At 35.4% G+C, this 22,085-nt stretch overlaps 1 pseudogene; it reads right to left on the reverse strand.

The window, feature by feature from the left end:
• Window positions 1–1,836: 1,836 nt before the first annotated feature.
• On the reverse strand, window positions 1,837–2,493 carry LOC145715421 (glyceraldehyde-3-phosphate dehydrogenase pseudogene; annotated as a pseudogene).
• Between the last annotated feature and the right edge of the window lie 19,592 nt (window positions 2,494–22,085).

A 22,085-nucleotide genomic window follows, 5' to 3' on the forward strand; every position in this document is an offset into this window, starting at 1 on the left:
AAGCCGGACGCTTAACCGACTGAGCCACCCAGGCGCCCCCAGGTGTGCTGTTTCGAAGTGACACATGCACCCCCATGTTTATAGCAGCACTATCAGCAATAGCCAAAATATGGAAAGACCCCAAATGTCCATCGATGGATGAATGGATAAAGAAAATGTGGTATATATATACAATGGAGTATTACTCGGCAATCAAAAAGAATGAAATCTTGCCATTTGCAACTACGTGGATGGAACTGGAGGGTATTATGCTAAGTGAAATTAGTCAGTCAGAGAAAGACAAAAATCATATGACTTCCAACTGTATTCTTTTACAGTTCTATAGGTCACACATATGATACTGGTCTCATCGGGATCAATTCAAAGTGTTGATGAGACTGTTTTCCTTTCTGGAATTTCTAGAAAAGAATCTATTTTCTGGCTTATTTAGCTTGATGGCAGAATTTAGGTTTTTTTGTGGTTGTAGGACTGAGAGTTCTTAGCTTCCAGATGCTGCCTGCAATCTTTGGTTCTATCTTTAAAGGTAGCAATGTTGGGTTGAGTCCCTCTCAGACTGAATCACTTCTACCTCTTTCTTCTTATCATCACATTTCTTTAACATTTTGCCTTTTTTCCCCTCTCTTTATGAGACAGTGATTAGATTGGGCCCACCCAGATAATTCAGGATAACCTCCTTATTATATTAGGTCAACACAGATAATACAGGATAATTTTCCTATTTTAAGATTCTTAACCTTAAACACAACTGCAAAATACCTTTTACCAAATAAAGTAATATATTCACAGTCCCTGGTAATTAAAACATGGTGATCTTTAAGGGAACATTATTCTGCCTATTTATTTCCTAAATTATTATAGTAAGACTGGAAATCTAGTAGAGTTAATTCTTCTATTTTTCATTATTAGAAAGTTCTTTCCTGTTCTTAAATTGTAAAGTAAGTTTGTTTAGTTCTATAAAAAAATATGCTGGTCTTTTGTTTGGGATTACATTAAATCTATAGATCAATTTTAGAAGAATTGGTATTTTACCCTGTTGAGGCATAATCATAAACATATTTTTTTTATCTTTTCCAGGCTTTTTAAAATTTTTTCTTTAGTTACTCTGAACAAAGTTTCTAGTTGTCTTTAGAGATTGTGTTTTGTTTAATTTATTCCTAAGGATTTCATATATTTTTATTCCATTGTACAATATTTTTTTCAATAAATTAGTTTTAACTCTGATTTCATACTGAAGATCTGTAAACTGTCATTAAAGGTTACTGTCATTCCAGTTGAAAAACTCTTTGTTCTTAGTGCATTTATATATACAGCTTTACCTAACCTATTTGGGAACTTTACTGTCTTTTTCATTAGGTTAATAGCTCAATGATATTGCTTTACATGAGTATTTAACCAAATTATGTCTCTAGTTTCCTGAAATCAGGAATACAATATGTTCAAGGTGATTTCAGTGACAGGCTAATGTACTAAGAATATCATTCTAGGTCCATAATTTAATGAGTAGATTATAAGGAAGAGGGCCCATCATGAAAAATGTGACATCATCACCACTATTACTACCCCGATGTAAGTAATTCATTTTAAATTTTATGTATTTATGTATGTATGTATGTATGTATGTATTTATTTATTTATTTAGGCTAGGTACAGTGTAATTTATTGTTGGTACATACAAGATAGGGCTCTCCAAACCCCTCCCCTTCTTTAGGGAGACTGGGATGGAAACTATAGAGGTCAGGATATTTTCAGTGTATTGAATGAGTTGGGGCAAGGATTCCACAGCAGCTGAGGGTCTCTTCTTCTTGCTCTCAGTGAGGCTGGTGGTCTAGGGGTTTCTTACTCTTTGGAGGCCATGTTGACAATAAGGTTCACCATCCAGTTGCTGTAACCAAATGCATTGTCATGACAGGAAATGAGCTTGACATTGTGGTCATTGAGAGCAATGCCAGCCCCAGTGTCGAAGGTGGAAGAGGGGGTGTCACTGTTAAACTCTCAAAGAGAACCTGGTCTTCAGTGTAGCCCAGGATGCTCTTGAGGAGGCCCTCCAATACCTGCTTCACCACTTTCTTGATGTCATCAGATTTAGCAGCTTTCTCCAGACAGCAGGTCAGATCCACAACTGAGATATTGGGGGTGGGCACAGGGAAGGCCATGCCATTGAGCTTCCCATTCAGCTCAGGAATGACCTTGCCTACAGCCTTGATGACACCAGCAGAACCAGGGATTGTGTTCTGGGCAGCCTCTCAACCATCACGCCACAGCATCCCAAAGGGGCCATCCATGGTCTTCTAGGTGGCAGTAATGGCCCCCTTTCCAGCCTTGACTATGCTGTTGTATTTGCCACTGGTGAAATCATACTGGAATATGTAATCATGTAGTTCAGATCAAGAAAGGGTCATTGATGGTGACAATGTCCAACTTGCCAGAGTTAAAAGCAGCCTTGGTGACCAGGCTCTCAATATGGCCAAATCCATTTACTCTGACCTTTACCATCTTGTCTCAGGGATATGACTGGCACTGCACCAGAAGATGCTGCTGTCTGTCAAACAGGGAGGAGCAGAGAGAGACTCATTTCAAATTTTAATTAATACTCCAGTCTCTAAGCATTACATTTCTGTCTAAAATAACTAACATCTTTCTAAATAATGAGGTTGTTCAAGTGGTTTCAAATTTTCATGACAAATACAGTAAAATCTATTTTCTTAAGTTAGTCATTTAAGATTAAGAAAATATATAGCTTTAGGGGTTCCTGAGTGGTTCAGTCGGGTAAGTGTTTGACTTTTGCTCAGGTCATGATCTCATGGCTCCTGAGTTGGGCTTTGAGCTGTCAGCACCTGCTTTGGATTCTTTGTTTCCCTCTCTCTCTCTGCACCTTCCACCCTCCCCTGCATACTCATGCACACACAAGCTTGCTCTCGCTCTCTCTTCCTCTCTCAAAAATAAACTTTAAAACAATTTTTCAAAAAGGAAAATATATGACTTTAAACATTTCTCACAGTTCTCTTTCACCAACTTTTTCTTATCCATGGATCTTCTCAAGACACTAAACTTCCATTCAAAACAATCTTCTATGAAATCCTCTAATAATCAAGCAACTTCTTGCCTATATGCCTTTTCTATGTTATTTACTCTAGCTAGAATCCTTTGGTCATTCAGCAAAATCTCAAAGAATCTTCAATGTCTCATTAAGTGCATCCTCCTTTACTCACCTCTACAGTCAGAATGAAGCAATTCTGTTTTGTACTCCCTCTCAACCTAATTTTGGCTTTAGTTTGTTAAAACTGTAAACTTCTTAAGGATGAAGATTGTTTCTTACTCAACTTTTCATTCTCTGGGAACAGCAGGTATGCCTTGTGTGTAGTAGGAATTCACTTTTCTTTTTTTTAAAACAAATCAAGCTTTATGTGTATAACATACATTGATTTATAAATTTGGTTATGTTTAGCTGAACGCAAGAAATTAAAATGTCTAAATGGTTGTTTTAGATTTCAGTGATCATAGTTATCATATATAAACTAGACATAGATCAACTTCTATGTTATGCTCAATAAAACAATCTGTGCCTTTTATTCTCATGTCTTTGAACTTGAATTCTGTCAGATTTCAGAGAGTAAAGAGATTTAGATCTGTCGGTTCTGGGACCTCTATGAAACATTTGTTTCTCTAAGAAATATGTCTGTGGTTTAGCTGAAGCTAATCTCTCCAGGCCTAAAAAGTACACTGAGCCAGTTTGAAAGGGTCAGGGATAAGAAGTGTAGCCATCCTAAATCCAATATTTGATGAAGAGTCCTAAATAGAGATGCCCCCCATCAGTTTTAAGTGTTCCTGTTCCCCTGCATTATGTAAATGCAAAGCACATCCCAGTGTGGTATCTTTTCAAAGTGAAGAGAATGCATATCTGAGATACATCACTACGCTAAAAAGAAATAAAATAAATTCCATGGAATCCAAGGAGAGTACAGGTCTTATATCCTACAGATGAGTTGGAAAGGTAGATAAACATGAATTTCTGCATTTGAATATCTGAAGCCTTTTATAACATTATATCTTGCTCTCAACACCCAGTTCTTTTTTTGAAAATACTTCTAATATTTTATTTAACAAAAATGTACTCTGAACAACTATATTGTTAAGAGAGATTGGCATGTTAAATAGTATTTCCAAATATAATTTCGTAGAGAGAAATAAGTTGTAAAAGGCAATTCAGTGAACTGGTAAAATGTTTGGAAATACCTAGTAATGTTGCATAAGTGGCTATTGTTAATTCTAATGGAATTGGTTTCCAATGTAATTCTACTTTGGAATCCAATTCCAAAGTAGATTAATATACTTTATTTTTCCCTTCTTTTGGAAATGTTATCATTCTGGTGTTTGCTGTTTATAAATGTTGGAATAGGGGCATTTTTTTCTGTTTCTTCTATTTTGGGCAATATTCATGGAAACTATATCTTTACCTCGTTAGTTTGGAATCGGGAATTATCTAATTTATTATGTTTATTAGAAAGCAATTACTTTTGAATTCATCTCACATATCAGGCACTATTCTAAATTTTTTGACACATTAGTGAACAACAAAAACAAAAAAACCCAGCAAAGTAAATTTAATTACTTGTAATCTACAGTCTAGAAAGGAAATATAGATAAAAATCAATAAATATAATAAATAGGTATATTGTATGTTAAAAGGAGATTATTGCTATAAAAAAAGAAAAATAATAGACCAACTTAAGAGGGATAATAGATGCCAAGGGTGGTAAAGTATAATACCCACCCTTAATGTCCAATAATTATGAAAGTGAGTTTTTTAATTCGGGGTAAGCACTGATAAGGTAAATTTTGAGCAAAATATTGAAGAATGTGATTGTTTTGTTCATGTTGGTTTATGGGAAAAACCTGATAGAGGGGATTTCATGGCATCACACAACTTGCTATTTAAAAAACTATATATTTGAAGGGAAGTGTGTTGCTTATGACAGAACAAGACTCCAAAGTGAAGCTCCTGTATTTTCTATCTTGAGAGTATATTAAGTACCAGGAGATTTGCTTGGATTCTACTTTCCAATCTCATAAGGTAAATATTACTATTCAAGGTAGATATTACTATTCTTTCTTAAAGATGAGAAAATTAGTTTTAGAGAAATTTAAAACAGTTTAATCACTCATTACTAGTAAGTATTGGGACTAGGATTCCAATAAATTCATGTGTGTGTGTGTGTGTGTGTGTGTGTGTGTGTGTGTGAGTTCATTTAAACATTAACAGTCTTTTTGTTATGCAAACTTTTATTTATATAAAATCCCATGAATATAGCTTGTTTTTCTGACTGCTGGTTGTAAGTAAGTTTTTGCATGAAAAGTTCACATTCTGTTTTTAGTAGTTTTAAAATTCATTAATGGGAAGCTAGCCAATGGAATTTTACTCATATCATCTTGTATAATCAGAGTTCAGAGTCATTGTTATTTATTTCCGTACATATATGAATTAAAATATGCCATAGCTTTGAAACAAAATCTTATATTTGCATCTCTGTGTATTTTAACTTGGTAAGACTGAAAAAGTTAATACATTTGATCATGTTAGTCATTTTGGTAATTTACTTGAAACCAATTACCATGTTATGTTTTCCAGTTGCCTATAGTTATAGAAAATCTGAGGTGTTTCCAATTTGTACAGTTAATTGATCACCTATAATACATTGGGGTATAGGTCCCTTCAGTTTGGCCCATGCAAGCCATTCCCCTCCTCTCAATTTATTTTTATACACTATATAAATGGTGTATTTTACATGGTTGTGCTTTGATTCTACTTCAAGTTCTTTGTATTTTAACTTTCCCAGAGAGTAGTTGGTCCCCACTACAATAGATAGCTAATGGTATCTTTTAAGTAAATTTTATTTTAACCAGGTAAACTCCCAGAAATATGCAATCATATTTCTATCTTTGATAAAATTACATTTTAGCATATAAAAAGCTAACTATAATATGTTTAGTATATATTTGTTTAGGCAGCAAAAATTTTCAGTTGTATCATATTCTTTTTATGTATAGTGGAACACAGATTCATCTAAGTTGGATCTTTTGGGGGTCTGGGGTAGAGGGAATGAAAGGAAATTTAAGCTGTCTTAATTAATATCATGAAGGATCCAATAACTCATGCTTTTTCAATTTTTTACTGGGTATCTTAGATAGTGACAACAGTAGGTGACTACTTTATCAGATTATATGTTAAATGTTGCAAATTTAAATATTTGTTTATGGTAAAGGAAAATTCACTCTCTGTTTTTTATTTGTCATCCATCAGCCCCAACTAATTCTAATTCTAATTCTACCAAAAGAAGTATTGATACATATTTTCTATGTATCTAATTATATTTCTCTTTAACAAGTATATTCCAATAACAAAGAATCCTTAAAGCATTGATTCCTCTCCATTGTGTTCTATTTGGTGTTTTAAATAACAGCTTCAGATGAAGATATGGTTAGCTTAAAATTTACAAGTACTTTTGGCACTTGGGGAAACTGTCGCAAATCCTTCCCTTTCTTTTTTGTAATTTAAATTTGAGTTAGTTAATATATAGTGCAATATTGGTTTCAGGAGTAGAATTCAATGATTTATCACTTATATACAACACCCAGTGCTTATCACAAGTGCCCGCCCTAATATCGATCACCCATCTAGCCCATCTCCCACCCACCATCCTCCATCAACCCTCAGTTTGTTTTCTGTTAAGAGTTTCTTGTGGTTTGTTTCACTCTCTTCTCTTACCCCACCCTTTGCCATATGCTCATCATTTTTTTTTCTTAAATTCCACATATGAGTGAAATCATATGGAATTTGTTTTTCTCTGATTCACTTCTTTCACTTAGCATAATACATTCTGGCTCTATCCACATCATTGTAAGTCGAAGGATTTCATTCTTTTTGATGGCTGAGTAATATTCCATTGTATGTATACATATATATCCATTTTCTTTATCCATTCATCAGTCAATGGACATCTGGGCTCTCTCCGTAGTTTGGCTATTGTTGATAATGCTGCTATAAACATCAGGGTGCACGTACCCTTTTGAATCTGTATTTTTGTATCCTTTGGGTAAATACCGAGTAGTGCAATTGCTGGGTCATAGGGTAGTTCTATTTCTAGTTTTTTGAGGAGGCTCCATACTGTTCTCCAGAGTGGCTATACCAGTTTGTATTCCCACTAGCAGTGCACAAGGGTTTCCCTTTCTCCTCATCCTCGTTAACACCTGTTGTTTCCTGTGTTGTTAATTATGGCCATTCTGTCAGGTGTGAGGTGGTATCTCACCAAGGTTTTTACTTGTATTTTCCTGATATTGGGTGATGTTGAGCATCTTTCATGTGTCTGTTAGCCATCTGGATGTCTTTGGGAAAATGTCTATTCATGTCTTCTGCCCATGTCTTAACTGGGCTGTTTGGTTTTTGGGTGTTGAGTTTGCTATCAAAGTACCACCAGCATCCTTTGAGGAGCTAGAACAAACAATCCTAAAATTTTTATGGAACCAGAAAACACCCCTAATAGCCAAAAAAAATCCTGAAAAAGAAAAACAAAACTGGAGGCATCATGATTCCAGATGTCAAGCTATATTACAAAGCTGTAGTCATCAGGATAGTATGGTACTGGCACAAAAACAAATACATAGATCAATGGAACAGAATAGAAAGCCCAGAAATTGACCCACAACTATATGGTCAACTAATCTTCAACAAAGCAGGAAAGATTATCCAATGGCAAAAAGTCTCTTCTACAAATGGTATTGGGAAAACTGGATGGCAGCATGCAGAAGAATGGAACTAGACCAGTTTCTTACACTATATACAAAAATAAATTCAAAATGGATGAAAGACCTTACTGTGAGATGGAAAAAGCCATCAAAATCCTAAAGGAGAACACAGGCAGCAACCTCTTTGACCTCAGATGGAGCAACTTCTTACTAGACATGTCACAGAAGGTCAGGGAAACAAAAGCAAACATGAACTATTGAGAATTTATCAAGGTAAAAAGCTTCTCCACAGTGAAGGAAACAATCAACAAAAGTCAAAGGCAGCCTGTGGAATGGAAGAAGATAAAGGGTTTGTATCCGAAATATATAAAGAACTTGTCAAACTCTTCTTACATTTCTGACTTAAACAAAACAAAACAAAACAAAACAAAACAAAACAAAAGCAAAAAAAAAAGCCAAAACTCTAGACTTGTTGATTTTCAGATTGCAATTACTTCTATTAAAGCCATTCTTTCAGGGGCGCCTGGGTGGCTCAGTCGGTTAAGCGACCGACTTCGGCTCAGGTCATGATCTCGCGGTCCGTGAGTTCAAGCCCCGCGTCGGGCTCTGTGCTGACAGCTCAGAGCCTGGAGCCTGCTTCAGATTCTGTGTCTCCCTCTCTCTCTGACCCTGCCCCATTAATGCTCTGTCTCTGTCTCAAAAATAAATACACTTTAAAATAAAAAATAAAAAAAAAAGCCATTCTTTCAGTAATCATTCTCTTCCTAGTTCAGACTTTTGATAGGGGTTTGTGATTCACTTCCCCTATGCCTTTCATACTAAGAGTGACCAGATGTCATGAAATGCGTTTCCTTCACATCCTCCCAATGAAACTTGCATTCTATCATAGATTTATGTTTGGTTGAATGGTACCTTCATCCACCACTTTCTCTATAAATAATCTGGAAGCATTTACTATGTCTAATATATAATTGGTTATATATTATATAAATCCCCCCTTTTGTGTTTTCCCTATCTATTTAATTTTCTCCCCTCTCTTCTATATTTCTAAAATAGACTCTGAACTCTCTCTCTTAAAATCCCTCCAATTTCTCTATATTACTGCTGATATGAAATTTCAAAAACCAAGTCTTATTTTGTTATGGCCCTGCTTAAATTTCATTTGTATTATACTACCTGTAAACTAAACTAACTAACTAACTAACTAACTAAATAAATAAATAAATAAATAAATAAAATACCTTGCATTGGCATTTAGGTCTTTCCATGGTCTATGATCTAGCTATGTATCAAGTCTCATCCTGTCACTATGAGACACATCCTATATAGTGATATTTTCTTAAATATGTTGCGTTGTAATTCTTTCTTGAAATATAATTTCCCTTCTATTAGACCTTAAAGTTACTGAAGAGTTGAATTTTATTCCACTTATCTTTGGATCCAGGTGTTTCATTCAGGGCCTGACACATTCTTGTTTTGACATTGTGAATATTCTTCTTCTTTTAAATATTATATATTTTGACTTAAGAAGTATTTCTAAAGGTCGCTGTAGTTGAACAGATTATTGGATAAAGGAAAATGAGCCATGATACAAGAATCAGAGGGGCTGGATCATTAATGCAGCCCTACTGCCTACATGACTGTATATACCCCAGGTTCATTATGCATAGATAAGAATAATCCTACACTGCCTACTTTCAGGTTGTGAGGATCACAAATAATGACATTTGTAAAGATACTTTATGCCTGGTAAAGTTACATAAAAATAAGATGTATTACTGCTATTAAAACTAGGGGAAAACACTGAAATCTATTTTACCTTCTCAGTAAACACAGTAATACAAATGACAATAGGGTTGTTTAAACAAGAGTGTTACTGAAATATATTCCTTCTCTGAAAGAAGCTTTCTGCCTTATGATACTTCTGATTCCTTTTTTTATGTTCTCATGGAGATGTCTGTGTGTGTGTGTGTGTGTGTGTGTGTGTGTGTGTGTGATAACTTACTATGACAGGGCACAGGTATGAGTTTCTCCTGTATACTACCCAAGGATTTGATAAAACTATGCTCATTTGATTTATGATTTACATACATAGAACCAAAATTTAATCATTTTTAGGACTCCCTTATTATTTCTACCATAGAAATACATCAAATAAAATAGTAAATTAAAATTCTATGAAGTGAAAATTTCAAGATCAGGGTGCTGATTCATTTAAAAAAAAAACTCAATGACAAAAAAATCAGGGGAAAAGGACTAAAACGATTTTTTTGTGAATTATGTAAGTTTCTAAAAAGCAAAGATTCAAAAAGTTCTTGCCTCTCAGATACTTTTTTTTTTAAGGGGAAGCAGGTGGGGAGGACAGGTTGAGACATTGATGGATGTCTCATTAATCCAGAAATTAAACCAGAAAGCAGGTTTCTGAGTCCTGAATATATCTTGCCAATTATCAACAGTAGCTTTGCCTTCACCCTCAGTCCATTGCTTTAGTGTGGAAACAGACCCAACAAGTGATGTTGGTGTTGCCTGGGGACACTGACATGACCCAGGAAGTGTTGTCTGTGAGAAAGTGACAGTGGTACTACCTGTAGCAGTAATGATTAATTGCTGTGAGGTCTGAGTGAAAGCATTTATCAGAATGTTAAACCTTTGAGATCAATTTTGGGGGCAGAAGAAGACACTGTTACAATAACCACTTCCTATTTTCTCCCATTCTGCTTTCATTTTATGATTCGATCCCATAAATTCATCTTGTATGTGCTAATATAAAGCAACAGTAGTTCTTCATCTAATATTTTGCAAATAATCCTTTTTCCTTACTAATTTTCAAAACAATGTCCTTAGTATTTACACATGTATAGAATTAAAATGACTACAATTTGATTTAGTGACATTGTGTTCATTTTAGTCACAATTTTACTATTTTTTTTTTAAGAGTGATATAGAGCTGGTCAGTTTTATATCCCTTTCAAATCTCCTTATTCTTTCCCTTTTTGAGCCTCAGTTCATAAATTAAACAGAAAACAAAACAAAAACAGGTAAAAGAGGCCCCAGCGCCGCACTGGGAAACCGTGTAAACGGTGGCGAGGCAGGGCGGGGCGCGCCCCCTGTGTGCAGAGCGGACTCTGGGCACGCTCTCGGCTTGGGTCCTGCAGGTGCTGGTGTCGTTAGTGTCCCACCCCAGTGAAGAGCTGCCGGGCCTGGGTGTTCATGGGGGAACCTGGGAGAGACGGTATAAAATCCAGTCTTCGGATGCAGAGACTCAGGAGCTGCTGAACACAACACTCGAGGATCCAGGCGCCGTGGACTTGGAGAAAGTGGCCAATGTGACTGTGAACCATTCTCAGCAGGACTGCGTGTTCAGTAAAGAAGAGGAACCCATGTGCTATGCCATCATTCAGGCCAAGAGCAAGCGAGCAGGCCTACCGGTGGGGACTCAACTGGCTGCATTAGGAGTACCAGGCTCAGGAGCAGCTGTGAGCCGCCGTGGGTCGGCTGTGTCACCTTCATCTGCAAATCTCCCTTGGTCATTCCCTGAGCACCTTCCTTTCCGGATTCAGAGATTGGAGAAGACACCAAACTCTGCATCCAGCGTTTCATCAGCTTCTCCCGCATAACTTCCCACCTGGGCCAGGCAGAGAAAGGTAGCTTCTAACAACCTCTGCACTGTGTAACCGCTGGTGCAATAGCCATCTTGGTGCCTCAGTTTTCCCCATCTTTAAAATGGGCCATAGCTACTGGTGGGATACTTTGGCATCTCAAGGAGCAGAACACAAATCACCTCTGAAACTGCTTTTTGTGCACTTTGTCCAAGGACCACTTCAGAATCAAACCTATTTCCAGTGGGTTTTAATAAATAGTAGTATCACATCACCAGCGATACCAGTTCAGGGTGCGAATTTTCTAATAAGCCTTTTCTACTATTAAAAATATGTAAGAAAACAAAGGAATTACTTAGTGAAAGATTGTTGAAGTCAAATCCATGTCTGAAAATATTATTGTCGAATTTAATTACAAGTTGCTTTTGGAAAAGGAATCAATATTGGTATTTTTATTCTCTTCCACTTACTATTCTGACTCACCTTTAGCAATATCAAAAATATTAACCTGTTAATGAGCACTTGTTACCTGAGTCTGCACTAGAAGCTTTATAGGCAATTTCATATTTAATTTCACAACTATGCTGTAGATGATAGCATTGAGGCCCAGAATGACTAATTTTCCCTTATTCACACAGTTCATCTAACTAATGGAACAGGAAATTTCATTAAGATCTGTCTGACTCTAAAATCAGTGCTCTTTTTGTATTACTAAACAGAGCCTCTCCAGTATTAGCTTCTAAAAATCATTTTTTATATTAGTACTCTATTTTGTACTTTTTGAGATTTTTCAAACGACTTTCCTCTTTCATTTTTCTCCAAAGATACTTAGTGCAGGGAATGTTAGGGCACATTAGGCGACCAGACAAAAGAAAGAGGTCTGGGATCTGAGACTCACATTTCAATCATGACTCAACAGATTTTTTTTCCTCCTTGATAACATTTTTTTATTCAGAGATTTCTGAAAGTGGTTGTAACATAAGAGAGCCTCTGGGAAAAAAAAAGAAACTTGTTCCCAGTATTGAGACATGAATGACAGGACCAGTGAGTAGAGGTCCCTGGATAGAAAAGCATGACGGTGAATAACTTCTGTCCTTATTAAATGCAGTAATTTCCAGAAAGAAAGCCATTACTTTACAGATTATACATGCAAACCCTTTAAATTTTGATAACTTATGTGCATTTTAGTTTAGCTAAGAGGGACATGTTTTTTCCTGATTTTAACACGTCAGTTAATTTGGTATTGCACGGACACAGTTTTATGAAGCATAGAGAGATTTTTCTGAATAATATCACATTGTCTATTTTTACTTATAAAAATGTATTAAGATTACAGTGATACAATGTTTGAATGGTCACTAGTGGGACACAGCCAGTCATGTGTTGGTAATTGTTTAACAACCAGTTCTTTGGAATAGACATATACACACACATACCCCTCCTGACACAGAAAACCACAGGGCCTTATTTTTATTTTTCTGGTTTAGTAGTCTTTCTGCTTTTTCTTTTCTCCACTCAAATTCACAGTTTACAAAGCCACAACATTTCATTCTCAAATGCAATTTAAAATCACTCAATGATTTTCAAGGATTTTCTACCACTTAACAAAGCACTTTACGTAATATTCAAGGGTGGCCATGATGTGCCCTCTGACTATTTCCCAGACACATCTTCAGTCATGCTGTGACTTGCATTTTATGTTTCTGAGGCCCATATTAATTTGGTTTCCCGCAGGTACAACAAGGCAACATTTTTTAGCATTTGCTCTCCTTTTTTTTCAAATTCTTATTTAAATTTCAGTTAGTTAGCATACAATATAATATTAGTTTCAGGTGTACGATATAGTGCTTCATACATTACTGCCTTTTATTTCTGGAATATTCTCTTCTGAATCTGAATAAACAATCCTTGCTCTCTCTGAATCTAAATAAACAATCCTTGCTCACCTACAAAAATTCAGCCTAACTGTCACTTCCTTTGGGAAGTTTTTTTTCTGTCCAACTTCGTCTGGAATAGCTGTCCTCTCCTGTTCACATACTCTGCACACTTTTGTGATCATTGCATTTATCTCCTCCCCTAGGATGGATGTTCCTTGAAATTACATCATGAGACTTATTGTCAGAATTAAACCCTGTAACTAAATAGGTCACGCGTTCAATTGATATTTATTTAAAAGATAAGTAAATGAAAAAGTCAAATATACCAAAGAAAAGTTTTCTGATATTTCCCACTGGAGCAGAAGGTCTATATACATTATAAGTGTTTGGAAATTTTGAGGAAAATGGGAATAATATGGTCACCGTTTTCATTTTGTATACTTTAATATTCTCTTAAGAAGTAAGAGAAACTAAAGTAGTTGCCTCAACCATAAATTACTTTGGTAAGTTTCAACACATATGCACTTAAAAGCAACTTTAGAAAGCTTCTTACACATTGAGTAATATTTCTAGGGATATGTTTTTTTCAGACAAGCACATTCAGTGTTGAGAGGTGAAGACTTTGTTACAACCATGATTTTAGAACTCAGATCTTTTATCCTGAGCAGTAAATCCACTAAGGATTCATTTTATGCTCACCAATGATTCAAGAAACTGACACACAACTGCCCATGTTGAACAAATCACTTTTTTTTTTCTGGTCAATTAAACATTTTGATAACTTTTGACTAGGAGAACTCCATTCCATTGTTGAGGCCAAACATTCCATTCCTATTCATATGTTTTTGCTTTTCAAAATATTAGTTCCTGACCTTAGACATAATAAGTCAATAGGCAATAGTAATAGTCAATAACAGGTACCATTAAAAAATTACGAGACACTTGAGGACAGAACTGTTTTAAAGATTATTTTTCTAGTGGGTTTCTTAAACGATTCTCCAAATTTAATACTCATGTCAGTGAAGTATTTTGTAACAACCCGATTTAAAATCTGCAGCAGTGCTTTCGATGTCTGCTGTAAATCTAATGTACTTTCAATCAACAGATAACATGGGATTTTAATAAAGAAATATTTATTATAATCAAAAAATTGTATATCAGAAAAAATACCCTAAAGCTAGTCTATTTCTTTGTGTTATCTGGAAGTGTATGCCATAATTCTGACATGTGGGGTTATCACATCAAATAAAAGCATAAAGCATTTTCACTTCTCCAGTTTAATTGGAAAAATCTTATTTCAAAAAGGAGATGTGGCTGAATGCTTATTAAATAGCTTTAAACATACATTATTTTCTAAGATTTTGTAAGTAGATCTCTGGAATGTCAAGTTCAGGGTTTGTTTATTTTACATGCTTGGATAACTAGTAAAATTAGGCACTGAACTTATCAGTGCTTAATAATTATGGTACAGGATGCTTCCCTCATTGTGTGTATAAATACTATACTTGAGCATATCCTTCTGTAATTAAAGATTATTAGGCATTTTCCCTTTATGATCTTATTATAAAAGTATTTGTAGTTTCTTATGTTAGTGTAATTTATCTAGGAAAATAATAATCACAATTTTAAGTTATAAAAACAATATTAACATTATACAAAATAATTTTTATATAGAAAATAATTTATTAAAAATAACATGGAAAGACAATTTAATATTGTTCCTGATGCCGGACTGGAAGAAAGCTTAAAAATTGCCAAGTTATTCCTTACTTACTGCCAATCAGGGGTATTAGAATATAAACATGAGCAAGGCATGATCCTCTTCTTAAAATCGTAAAGACATACTCCCATATTCATATAAAACGAATGACGGTATGCCCTGTGTTGATGAAACACACACACAGCCACATGCATACAGGTACACATAGAAGAGTTCCAATTCAGGGGAATGAAAATGAGGACGAGTCATGGATGTGGTGGATTTAAGGAAGTTGGGTTTGTGGGAGCAGTAAAGATAGTAAGAGAGAGGCAGAAGGAATTAAAACAGCACAGGCCCTAAGGTTGGAAAACACACACCATATCCAGTTAAAAGTCTCTCAATGACCAATGCATAGAAGTCATTTTTCTGGGGAAGATCATGTGGAAAGGACAATTTAGATATGAAAATAGTAAGCCATGATTGTCATGGTGAGTCATCTGCACATTATCTGTAGCCGACGGGAGGACATAAAGCTTTTTGAGCACTGACTTAATGAGATTTACTCTCTCTCTCTGGTAATGGCATCCAGGCTGAATTCGAACAGCAATCAAATAGGTATATACTGTTGGTGGAATATTGTTGTCTATTCAGTGCCAAGCATATATATTAGTGTATTTATTATATGTTTTGTATAAAGTACAGGAAGAAATATTAGAATGTATTCATTTAACTTTTTACCTAAATCATGAGAAGATTTAGTTTTTACAATTTAATACATTGGAATTCTCACTCATTTCATAGAGTGTGTGTTCTCAGGGAGGCAGAGGCTTTGTTACTTGGCTTTCACTGGCATAAGCTTTCAGCTTATTCAATACACTCAATAACCTCAATATGGTTAGTGTTATAATAAAACATATTTGAATTATAAAATTTTATTATATTTTCTATCAAGATAAGTTATCATAACAACCTTATACAGCCCAACATTTTACTAGTTACCTCCATGTAATCTCTAAAAGATAAGTTGTCAAAGTTAAAGATGAATTGTGTGTTTTTCTTTTACAAAAAACCAAAAAAATAAAAAAATATATTACTCTGAATTTGTTGACATTTTGTTGAATGACAAATGACTGTCAATAATAAGCTATTGATGAGCTGTTATAAAATTGAAACTACAGAAGTTTCGGTCTTTCAACATAAAAGTGACCTTTTTACAATGAATGAGAAAGTTAATGCTCTTCAAAAGAAACTTGTGCTATGGACAGTGTCATTTTGAAAACAGGTGTTTGGAGTTGTGCCACTTAGGTGATTTTTATTGTCATTATATTAGCAATAATTTTAACATTTTTTATACAATGCACGTAAAAATAAAAAAAAAATATTGAAAAAGAAATGTCGGGGCACCTGGGTGGCTCAGTCGGTTGAGCGTCCAACTTCGGCTCAGGTCATGATCTCACTGTTTGTGAGTTTGAGCCCCGTGTCAGGCTCTGTGCTGACAGCTCAGAGCCTGAAGTCTGCTTCAGTTTCTGTGTCTCCCTCTCTCTCTTCCCCTCACCCACTCATACACTGTCTCTCTCTCTGTCAAATATAAAGATTTAAAAAAAAAGAAAAAAAAAGAAAAAAATACAAATGTCTTGGGGTGCCTGGGTGGATCAGTCGGATAAATGTCTGACTCTTGATCTTGGCTGGGGTCATGGTCTCACGATTCCATGAGGTGGAGCCCCACATCAGGCTATGCACTATCAATGTGGAACCTGTTTGGGATTCTCTCTCTCTCTCTCTCTCTCTCTGTCCCTCCCCTGCTTGTGCTCTCTCTCTCTCTCTCAAAATAAATAAATAAACTTAAAAAAAAACTAAAAAAATAAAAGAAAATATAAATGTCTTATCTCTTTAAAAATCTAAATGAAAAGACTCAGGAGAGATTTACTAACAATTAAAAAAACCCATTCCATGAATTCTCAAATATTTATTAGCAGGATTTCAATAAAAATCTATGAACATTTGGTTGTTGGAGTTAAATATGCTGACTGGCATACAGTCATCACAGCCACTAATGGCCTTCTTCCTTTTAGATCTATGCATTTTTCATGGTATATTTTTCACGTATGACAGTTATTAAAACATAGTTGTAGAACATATTTATATTAAAGAAGGTTTATCAATTGCTAAACCACAAATTTCTAAATAAAAATGATCAAAAATAGAGATGCATTATCAATCACATTTCTTTTTTTCACATTTCTTTCATTAAAATATTAGTGATACCAGACTTTAATGATGCCTAACACCTTATTTAATAATTAAAATTGAAATATCTTATATACTCTTTAAAAATCTCTGTCTGAGGGGCGTCTGGGTGGCTCAGTCGGTTGAGCGGCCGACTTCGGCTGAGGTCACGATCTGGCGGTCCGTGAGTTCGAGCCCCGCGTTGGGCTCTGTGCTGACCGCTCAGAGCCTGGAGCCTGTTTCAGATTCTGTGTCTCCCTCTCTCTCACCCTCCCCTGTTCATGCTCTGTCTCTCTCTGTCTCAACAATAAATAAACGTTAAAGAAAATGTTTTTTAAAAATCTCTGTCTGAAATACTTGCATTTTCTTTGGGCTTTGAAGTGTATGTGAAAAATCCTAATCCGTCAGCGCCTTCTTGCTTGACTCCTCTCAACGGCTGTAGAGCCCTGGACACACGGCACAGTTTGAAAAGGATTGATCTAACTGACAATCGAAGAATTGTTTTCAATTGAGTAATGGCATATATGACATGTTCCATCAATTATATCTCATCTTCCATTCTTAGAACTGCTTTTTGTATTCTTTTCTATTGTAACAATTCACTCTTTCTCTCCCCAGCACCATCCTAACAGCACAGAGTCCCATTTATGAGCCTCTACCTACTAACAAAACGTAAATTTTGATACTCACTAGTATTCCTAAATTTGAGTTTGATCAAAACTGTCAAATTCTTAAAACAGAAACCCACATATAGGTTATGGGGACAAATTCAGGCATGCCACGTTTTATTTCTTGACCTCCCTTCATATGAAAGGTATTTCTGGAAATTCTCTAGCACATAGGTCTCCTTGATGTAGGAAACAGTGAATGCCACATAAATGCTAATTGGCCTGGAACCAGAAGCCTGATCCACCCCCGGACTTTATAGTTATCCATCCAGGGGAGGTAGTGAAAATAACCCATGTCCCAGAAAGTTTTGTTCTATCAGAAGACCTTCATTTCAACAATCATTCCTCCTCCTGTGCTTGATGTTGGTGCTGATGGGTGATGGTTGATAGGGAGTAATTTTTAACCTTCCAGAGAAGGCTATTTTAAGGCAGACCTAGAAAAAAAAGTCAGTAGTTTGTCTGACCACCTGGGCTAATGCTTGTACTCTGTGATTCTCTATCCTTATGATTTAATTCTCTGTGCATATTTAACAAGTTATAATGGTATTTTAAAAATCATTACTCTATTTAAAATCTTGAGATAAAATTCCCTGGCATGTGTTCAAGTCACAATTATTGTTATTTAAACTGCAATAAGTACTGTTAATTTTCTTATATTTAAAATAACTATTATTCTACTTAATAGGAGATGTTAATTCAGAATACAAATAATACAAACAGGAAACACATGTAGAGGGTGAAAATATCCTTAAATTACTGATAATATTGTTGCAGTATCATTACCTACATTCCTTTTAAAGTAAGTAAACACAATTTTTTTATAATAACTAGTGTCTGATGCATCCTTTCGAGAAATATACTTCTACCATCTAATGGAGCTGGTAATCAAACTACGTGGCCCCATCTCTCTAGCCACAGGGGTGGTTATGTGGCTCAGGCTGGCTAACCAGACACCCTTTTATTCCAAGCTACAATGTTGTTATAGGTATTATCTTATGACAAAGTCTGTCCATTCAAGCTATTCCATAGTGAAAGAGTAGGTGAAAGAAAGAGAGAGAATATGCTTGGAACACTATCTCTAGCTTGCTTAAAACTGACTGGATGTTTCAGTTAAATTAGCAAATATATTTACTGTCTCTTTTTAGTCTTCTTTATCAATCTAATGATTTATTATATGCTGTTCCACTTTTTTATTTAGAGTTTTATTTTTTCCTTAACCTCTATTGTGTTTCATTTTGATTGAAAGATATCTGACCATTTAATCAAGTACACAAACACATACATAAAAGTTGTGACAGATTCAAAAATGGCCAGGAATTCTTTGACATCCCTTCCTCTGAAAGGTGGAGGCTGTCTCCCATCCCCTTGAATCCAAGTTTTCAGCATGACAGAACTGATGCTTACCAGTTTGGGACCTAACCCTTAAAAGACTTGTCAGTTTCTGGGGTGCCTGAGTGACTAAGTCGGTTAAGCATCTGACTTTGGCTCAGGTCAAGATCTCGAGGTTCATGAGTTTGAGCCCCACATTGGGCTCTGTGCTGACAGCTCAGAGTCTGGAGCCTGCTTTGGATTCTGTGTCTCCCTCTCTCTCTGCCCCTCCCCTGTTTGCACTTGCTCTCTCTCTCTCTCTCTCTCTCTCTCTCAAAAATAAATAAACATTAAAAAAAACTTTTAAAAGAGGCTTGTCAGTTTCATTTAGCATCTTTCTTTCCTTCCTTCCTCCCTCCCTCTTTCTTTCTTTCTTTCTTTCTTTCTTTCTTTCTTTCTTTCTTTCTTTCTCTTTCCTGAACTCTCATTTAAGAAGTCAGACCACTCAGTGTGCAGGCTAAACCAAACCTCAAGGAAACCACATGGAGAGACCATGAAGGGTGTGGGAGAGAGACAGACAGAGACAGAAAGAGAGAATCTCCAGTAGCCCCATCCATTCATATTATCCCTGCCGAGGCCTCAGATAGTGCAGAGGTGAGATAAGCCTGTGGACCCTGCTCGTATTTTTGGCTTACATAGCATTGAAATAAAACAATGATAAATTGTTGTTTTAAGCCACTTCATGTGAAGTGGTTTGACAAAAATGGGAGGGGGGATTGGTGAAATGATTAAAAATGACATTTTTTATTATTTTCATAATTTCCAGTTTTTCCAATCCTTTGAAAACATTATTTCTGCAAAACAAACAGAAAAACAAGCTGGAATATGTTAATAATAAATCCCTATTAGCTTCTGGTTAACTTTATTATTATTCTTCAGTACTATAATTGAGAACATACCCCCATTATTGGCTGCATCTGGTATAAACCATTTCTTATCATCCCGACTTTTTTATTCCACTGTCAGGGAATACCCAGACTCTATACACATCTCTCTTTCCTCTTCATATATTTTCAAAATGGTGCTATCTTTGTGAACATTTTATACACCATTTAAAACTTTTGCAATATAACATGATGGTTTCCTTGCCAAAAAAAAAAAAAATTCATATAAATGATATGTATTTGCCTAGTATTTCATTTTTTTCTTAAAATCTGCTATTTTTAATATATACTTTTTATAATTTTGGTTATTATTACTTCCCTTATGATTCTAAGGTGGTTGCTGTAGTTTGAGACATCATATCCATGTTCAATGCAAGAAGAAGAAAAAGCAGAAGAAGGAAGAGAAGAAAGAAACATTTCCATTTGTCAACTTTTTTTAATGTTTATTTTTGAGAGAAAGAGAAAAGCAGAGTGCAAGCAGGGGAGAACAGAGAGAGAGGGAGACACAGAATCTGAAGCAGGCTCCAGGCTCTGAGTTATCAGCTTAAAGCCCGACATGGGACTTGAACCCACCAACCATGAGATCATGACCTGAGCCAAAGTCCGACGCTTGACCCGCTGAGCCATCCACATGCCCCTGTCACTCTCCACTCTTAATCCAACTTAAAGGATATATTTGAGGAGATATATTGAAAGACAGGTAGGTAGGTAGGTAGATAGACAGATGATAGAGATATAGAGAGATAGATGATAGAAAATAAAATTCAGGGTACTCATGCAATTTAGATTTCTGGGAGATGGAAGACGAGGACTTTATGCAATTTTAATTTTTTCTTATAATTCTGCAAAATTTAAAGTTCTGTTAAATATGAAGTTATATTTGATGAATTAATCATACACATTGACTTAACTTTATTTTGTTTAATGCAAATTGAAGGTAAATGCTCATAGACAAATAAACATGGTGGATTTTTCAGAAGGAATTTTGGATTTTTAAATTGAGCAGAAAGGAAAAGTGCTGACTTGAAACTTCTCTTAGAGCCTAGATACAGAATAAGCAACTTCTCTTTGGGTTAGAATGCAAAAACTTAAAAAAAAAAGACACCCAAATAACAATATCTATAAGTTCCCAAAGATGTAGCATACAGCAACTCAATATTATGTCAATTACTCAGTACCCATATTAGAGCATACTGTTTTGTTTATTTACCTTGAGTCTTTGAAATTGATGCACATAATGCAATTATCACACTCTTACTTCATTCCTGAAAACTTGGATGCTTTCAGTGTGGCACTTTAAGCTCTGAAGGGCAATATGCTATATACTATTACTTAATGTTTCTGGCTCTCATCCCATATGCTTATCTCAGTTCAGAAATTGCCTACATTTGAGCTAGAAATAATATTTTTTCTTCAGTTGTTAAAAAAAGAGCTAAGCTTCAAATACTGAGATTACATTTCTCATCATCCTAAACTTTAACAGGCTTTCTGTCGCAAATATAAAGTATAGAAAAAAAAAAAGCTATATGTGGTACTATGAACTTTGTTGTAGTGGGATAAATGTTTGCCTGGACTGTGGCTATAGCAGCTACTGTTTCATCAAAACTGAAAAAGAGGAAACAAGTCCCCTGCCCCCTTTAACTTCTCTTCCATGAGGACTTCTGGCCAGTCCATGCTTCACTATACTACCTCAATATTGGCTCTCATCTGGATGAAATCATTTCATTCACATCACGTGTCAATGAGAAACTGCTAATAATTCATGACTCATTTGCTGATTTTAAGCATAAAACAAGATATTGGCAAGTAATGCACTTAACACACAGCTATGGAGAAATGAATTAAAGGTTGAAATTTAGCTAATTAAGCAGTCAGTGTGTGGATTAATTTTGATCATATATCCATATACTTAACATTATTTAGATTCTACCTCTCTCAACTCTCTTCAATCCCAAAATTTTGGAATTGATTTCTGGCCAGCTTATTAATTTAAATATGCAGTTATTTGTTTCTTACCTCATGGA

This window comes from Panthera onca, chromosome B1, assembly GCF_046562875.1.
Source record: "Panthera onca isolate mPanOnc1 chromosome B1, mPanOnc1 haplotype 2, whole genome shotgun sequence".
NCBI lineage: Eukaryota > Metazoa > Chordata > Mammalia > Carnivora > Felidae > Panthera > Panthera onca.